A 7,270-nucleotide genomic window follows, 5' to 3' on the forward strand; every position below is an offset into this window, starting at 1 on the left:
CCTCAACAGGGCATTTTGTCTCCTATTATTTGTTTTAAGCCTTTATACCGATTTAACTGGGTTTTGTTAACTTATATGAAGAAAGTGTGACTGCATTATTAAACATATTTGACGATTTGTTTAATGAAGTAACAAACATGCAAAACACAGGAAAGCGAATGTTATGACACTGCTAAGCTGCTACGGGTTTCTAATGGCAAGTACTGTTCACTACCTTCTCATCTCAGCATCCAAGTCATCTCCTGATTTAATTACTGTTTCAATTACTGTATTATAACACTACAAAGCTAAACATTTTTATAAAAGTCTGATGTGTGTGAAATAGTTTTAAAAATATATTTCGCATTATTGAAATGTTTTCTAAGAGATTATAATTTTTCATAAATAAAAGTGAGATGTGTGAACTGAAGAAAAAAAGTTTGTCAACTATTTCCTTTAAATTCTGATTATTCTGATTCTGATGCATCATTTGTGTAAGTTCCAGTAATGACCACCCAGTGTCATCAAGAACTCAAACAAATCAATGAAACTGAGGCCATAAAGGGATAATGAACTTTCAGCTGGTCATTATTACAAAATAAACCCAGTTTGACATTAATGACAACCTGAATGGACATTAATCTGCTGAATACCTGGTTAATTACCAAATAACTGGACACACATTGTTATTTAAATTTTTAAATTATTATCTGAGAACACAGAGTGATGTGTGAGACTAGCACAGTCATGTAGGTTAAATTATTTGCATGTATAGAAAGTGATCAATACTGTTCAACAGTCATTATACTGAATTATCTATTCCAGAGAAATATTTTATGTTTATCATATTAATGATCAAATGTTATGCGATACACAAATAAATAAACAATCTCTTATTTCTATATTCATATATGGATCCGTATTCCAACCATTTTCTTTTATATAGCATTATATCATATTCTAATACAAACAAAAGGATCTGTTTGACTGTATTTTTTTTTTTTTTTATATATTTCATGATAACCCTGTGATAATATGTTTATCTTCAGGTTTTAATATGCATCACTAGTCTGTGTATTGTGTATTGTGCATTGTGAAGAAGACTGATAACATGAATGTAGACAAAAGCACACTTTTTCTATTTGATGAGTTCATTGTGTGTAGTGTTTTGGCCTCAGATACAGAACATCCCTGAGTTGCTCTGTAAAACCACCCAATATTATAACAAGGCCACACTACAGCAGCAGCAGAGCAAACGTCTAGGTTACTAGTGTAACCCCCATTTTCAGAAGGAGGGAACGGAGACATTAAGTCGATACTGACGTAATGGGGTCTCGCTAGGGAGCCCAATCACCTCCAAGGATACAAAACAAGCCAATGGGAATTGGCCTGTGAGATTTACATGCCGGGCCCCTCCCCCGGCATCCGGGTATAAATAGGGCTGGCATACTCACCTTCATTCATATTTTTGCTGAGGAGCCGAGATAGGTATCTGGCCGCTCAGCGGTGACTCAAAGCTATGGCAGGGAACCGTAACGTCTCCGTTCCCTCCTTCTGGGAACGGGGGTTACACTAGTAACCTAGACGCTCCCATTCAGTCAGTCACGTTCGATGTTACGTCGATACTGACGTAATGGGGTCCCGTGGAAAGCGCCATAACAACTGAACCACGTTACGAGTGTTAGGGAGGCAGATGCTGGCAAACCGTAGCGTGCCAAATGCAAGTGCGGCCCATACTCGCAACCCTCCAGCGCCCAGAGTAAGCCCAGGAATGTCTTCCATACCAGTGGGATGGAGAGGACAGGGCGTTACCGTGGAGAAGTCGAAGCTGCTGTTCCTTACCCACGGGGTGCTTCGGAACTCAATCCCCCGTTTTTCAGCAACGACAAAAAAGCCAGGAAAGTGAGGGAAATGGCACAGCAAGCAAACACCCATGGCTATCTATGAGTAGAAAGCACACAGGTGGACACCGGTTCCACTCAGAGGTTATAATACCTCGCGAATGTGTTTGTGTCGCCCAGCCTGCAGCTCTGCAAATGTCTGCAAAAGAGGCGCCGTGCGCCAACGCCCAGGAAGAAGCAACACCCAGAGTGGAGTGAGCTCGCAACCCGAGGGGGCACGGCCCGCCTTGGGACTGGTACGCCAAGGCGATGGCATCCACTATCCAGTGGGCCAACCTCTGTTTGGAGACAGCCTTTCCCTTCTGCTGACCTCCAAAACAGACAAAGAGCTGCTCAGAGCTTCTGAAGCTCTGCGTGCGGTCCACGTACACGCACAGAGCACGAACGGGACACAGCAATGCAAGGGCTGGGTCTGCCTCCTCCGGTGGACAGTGCTAGCAGGTTCACCACCTGGTCCCTGAAGGGAGTGGTGGGAACCTTGGGCACATATCCAGGCCGGGGTCTCAAGATCACGTGAGAGTAGTCCGGCCCAAATTCCAGGCACAAATCACTGACCGAAAATGCCTGCAGGTCCCAAACCCTCAGGAGCACTGTCTTGAGAGACAGATGTTTCAGCTCAGCTGACTCAAGGGGCTTGAAGGGAGCTCTCCGGAGGCCCGAAAGGGCAACAGAGAGGTCCCAGGAGGGAATGAGGCGAGGCCTAGGAGGATTTAACCTCCTGGCACCTCTGAGAAACCTGATGATCAGGTCGTGCTTTCCTAGTGACTTGCCATCAAGCACATCGTGATGCGCTGCGATGGCGGCCACATAAACCTTCAGGGTGGAAGGGGACAGCCTCCGTTCCAAACCCTCTTGAAGGAAGGAAAGCACAACACCGACTGGGCATTTCCGGGGGTCCTCCCGGCAGGAGGAACACCACTCAGCGAACAGACTCCAATTCATGGCATAGGCGCGCCTCGTAGAGGGGGCTCTGGCCGAAGTGATGGTGTCGACTACCGCGGACGGTAGGCCACTCAAGTCTGCCGGGTCTCGTCCAGGAACCACACGTGGAGGTTCCACAGGTCGGGACGCCGTAGCCATATGGTGCCCTGCCCCTGAGAAAGGAGGTCCTTCCTCAGGGGGATGCACCAGGGATGGGCTGTCGCGAGGAGCATGAGTTCCGGGAACCAGGTCTGGTTGGGCCAGTATGGCGCAACTAGCAAGAACTGCTCCTCGTCCTCCCTGACCTTGCACAGTGTCTTTATATTTGCGTAGGCCCCGGGGCCAGCTGTGTGTGCCAGTGCATCCGTGCCGAGGGTCCCCTCGGTCAGCGAATAAAATAACTGGCAGTGGGCGGATTCCCGAGAAGCGAACAGGTCCACCTGTGCTTCCCCAAACCGGCCCCATATCAGCTGGACCGCCTTGGGGTGGAGTCTCCATTCCCCCGTGAACGTGAGCTGTCGTGAGAGCGCGTCGGCCGCACGATTGAGCTCGCCCGGGATGTAGGAGGCGCGCAGCGACCTGAGTCGGTGCTGACTCCACAGGAAGAGATGGCGGGCGAGTTGCGACATGCGACGGGAGCGTAGACCACCCTGGTGATTGATGTACGCTACCATCGATGTGTTGTCCGCCGGACCAGTACATGCTTGCCCTGCAGCAGCGGTCGAAACCAGCGCAGCGCAAGGAGTACTGCCAGCAACTCGAGGCAGTTGATATGCCAATGGCAATGGGGTCCTGTCCAGGAGCCCGATGCCGACTGGCCACTGCATATGGCACCCCAGCCGGTGGTGGAGGCATCTGTTGTGACAACAACATGCCTGGACACTTGTACTAGGGGCACCCCGGCCCGTAGAAAAGCAAGGTCCGACCACGGGCTGAATGTGCGGCGACAACTCGGTGTGATGACCACACGGAGTGAGCCACGGTGCCATGCCCACCTCGGGACTCGTCGTGAAGCCAGTGCTGAAGCGGTCTCATATGAAGCAATCCGAGCGGCTGCGGATGCCACATGCCCCAGGAGCCTCTGAAATTGTTTCAGTGGGACCGCTGTTTTCCGCAAGAACGAATTCAGGCAGTTCAGCACCGACTGTGCACGCTCGTTGGTGAGACGTGCTGTCATGTTGACCGAGTTCAGCTCCACACGGAGAAAAGAGATGCTCTGCACGGGCAGAGCTTGCTCTTCTCCCAGTTGACCCGAAGCCCCAACTGGCTGAGGTGACTGAGCACCAGGTCCCTGTGTTCGCACAACTGCTCTCGGGACTGGGCAAGAATGAGCCAGTCGTCGAGGTAGTTGAGGATGCGAACGGCCACTTCCCTGAGCGGGGCAAGGGCCCCCTCTGCGACTTTGGTAAAGACGCGAGGAGACAGGGACAGCCCGAAGGGTAGGACCTTGTACTGATATGCCCGCCCCTCGAAAAACAAACCGTAGGTACAGTCTGTGTCGAGGAAGGATCGAGACATGAAAGTACACGTCCTTCAGGTCGATGGCTGCAAACCAATCCTGGGCGTGAACGCACGTGAGAATGCGTTTCACCGTGAGCATCTTGAACGGGAGCTTGTGATTCAAGACACGTAGATCCAGGATTGGTCTTAACCCCCCGCCTTTCTTGGGTACTATGAAGTAAGGGCTGTAAAACCCAGACTCCATCTCGGCTTGAGGAACAGGCTCTATTGCGTTCCTTCGCCAAAAGAACCACAATCTCCGCCCGCAGGACAGAGGCGTTGGGACCTGTCACCGAGGTGAACAGAACGCCGCTGAACCTGGGGGGACGCCTGGCGAACTGAATCGCGTAGCCGAGTCTGATTGTCCGAATGAGCCAACGGGACGGGTTGGGAAGGCGTAGCCACGCCCCCAAGCTCTGTACAAGTGGAACCATCCGGACAACAGAAGTACCCACGGGGGGGCAGCATGGAGCACTGTGGCCCAACTCGGGAGGCAGTGCATCCCGAAGTCGAGGCTGTGAGTGGGGTGCACTCACATGGCTCCGTGTGGGCAGGGTGGCGTGGGAAGGCAGTGCGTTCCCGGGGCGCCAGGACCCTGCCCGTGGTGAAGGAAGGAATGGCTGAGAGAGAGGCAGCGAAGGCTTGCTCACCCCCAGCGCAGACCTTCTTATATGACCCAGAGGTTTCGGAAGTTGCTCTTTTATTGATAAAGCGGAACAGAAAGAAAAAACAACACAGGACGGTGCGGTCACCATCTCCCGAGCAGCTTCCAAAACCCCCGGGTCTCCCGTCTCAGGGCTGCTTCTTAGCCTTCTTCTTCCTCTTCGAAGGAGGCTTGGCGGACTGGGCGGGGGGTGTTGCCTTCCTGCGGGTGGTCAAGAACCACTATGCACAGACGTATGCAAGACATGGGTTTCAGCTGTCGCATTCCTTGTGTCAAGCCACTCTTGAACAACAGACAGCGTCAGAAGTGTCTCGCCTGGGCTAAAGACAAAAAGGACTGGACTGCTGCAGAGTGGTCCAAAGTTGTGTTCTCTGATGAAAGTAAATTTTGCATTTCCTTTGGAAATCAGGGTCCGGAGGAAGAGGAAGGAGAGGAAGAGAGGAGAGGCACACAATCCACATTTCTTGAGGTCCAGTGTAAAGTTTCCACAGTCAGTGATGGTTTGGGGTGCCATGTCATCTGCTGGTGTTGGTCCACTGTGTTTTCTGAGGTCCAAGGTCAACACAACCATATACCAGGAAGTTTTAGAGCACTTCATGCTTCCTGCTGCTGACCAACTTTATGGAGATACAGATTTCATTTTCCAACATGACTTGGCACCTGCACACAATGCCAAAGCTGCCAGTACCTGGTTTAAGGACCATGGTATCCCTGTTCTTAATTGGCCAGCAAACTTGCCTGACCTTAACCCCATAGAAAATCTATGGGATATTGTGAAGTGGAAGATACGATATTCCAGACCCAACAATGCAGAAGAGCTGAAGGCCACTATCAGAGCAGCCTGGGCTCTTATAACACCTGAGCAGTGCCACAGACTGATTGCTGCAGTAACTCAGGCAAAAGGAGCCCCAACTAAATATTGAGTGCTGCACATGCTCATACTTTTCAGTTGGCCAAGATTTAAGATCTTAAGTAATATTCTAATTTTACTGAATTTGGGATTTTCCTTAGTTGTCAGTTATAATCATCAATATTAAAAGAAATAAACATTTGAAATATATGAGTCTGTGTGTAATGAATGAATATAATATACAAGTTTCAGTTTTTGAATGGAATTAGTGAAATAAATCTTTTTGATGATATTCTAATTATATGACCAGCACCTGTATGTATGTATGTGTACACACATACACACACACACACACATACACACCCACACCGATCAGGCATAACATTATGACCACATTCCTAATATTGTATTGGTCCCCCTTTGGCTGCCAAAACAGCCCTGACTCATTGAGCCAATGTAAGGCATTGTAAGGCATCGAGGCAGTCTGGTCCTAGATTTTGCTCACATAGTTGCAAAGTTACTTATAGTTAGTAGAATGTCTCAAATGGACCATCGAAATAAAGAGTTACCAAAAATATTTTTTAAAATAGTAATTATAAATATACAGTATATGATACAGTACATGAACAAACATCCATATCCTATCAAGGTCTAAAACGGCTGTTTCAATTCCTTATCTGTGCCAAACTGAGGCGGTCCATTCGGAGCTGTCATTAAAACTCATTCATGCTTTGTGAAAACTGCTTCCTGCTTGACATAATCAGGATCTTTGTATTTCTGCAGCTCTTTGAGTCTCTGCAGATGTCTGTTGAAAAGAAGCAGATGAATGCTAAATGCTGTTAAAACAGGGAGTGTTATTTTTAGTGGAGGACTCAAAAGAGTCCAATTCTATTTCAGTGTAGTGTTTGATTAAGTGGCAGATGGGGCTGGATGATAATGACGCTGTGAATGGAACATTCAGTGCACTTTCAAGTTAAAATGTTAGCATGCAATCAAAATGGACTATTTACAGTACTTTCTTAAAGGCACAATTTGTATTTTTTCGCCTGTAGGGCTTGCTAAACTCTTCAAAACAATAACAAAGGCGTAGATTGAAGATACAGTGAATGAGCATGGAATCATGGAACTTGTCATCATGCCGATGGATCTAATTATGTTTATGGATGAGTGAATGCAGTCATGTTTTTTAACATGACTGTGGTATGAAGCAGGGCGTGGCCGAGAATCGCGGGCGCGACTGCTAATGAGAGACAGATATCAGTGCCACACATGAGTCTCAGGGGATACAAAGGAATGAGGACATTTCATTCTACCAAATTTCCTGCAAGTGCTGAAATACTACTTATACAGGAAAGTTTATATGACGTTTCACATGGTCTAATGGTACACTATCAAACTAAACTGCATTTGAGTGTGTTAATGTCATTCTATGTATAGTTTGTAAGCTAGATCAAC

Source organism: Chanodichthys erythropterus, chromosome 20, assembly GCF_024489055.1.
Source record: "Chanodichthys erythropterus isolate Z2021 chromosome 20, ASM2448905v1, whole genome shotgun sequence".
In the NCBI taxonomy this organism is placed as follows: Eukaryota; Metazoa; Chordata; class Actinopteri; order Cypriniformes; family Xenocyprididae; genus Chanodichthys; species Chanodichthys erythropterus.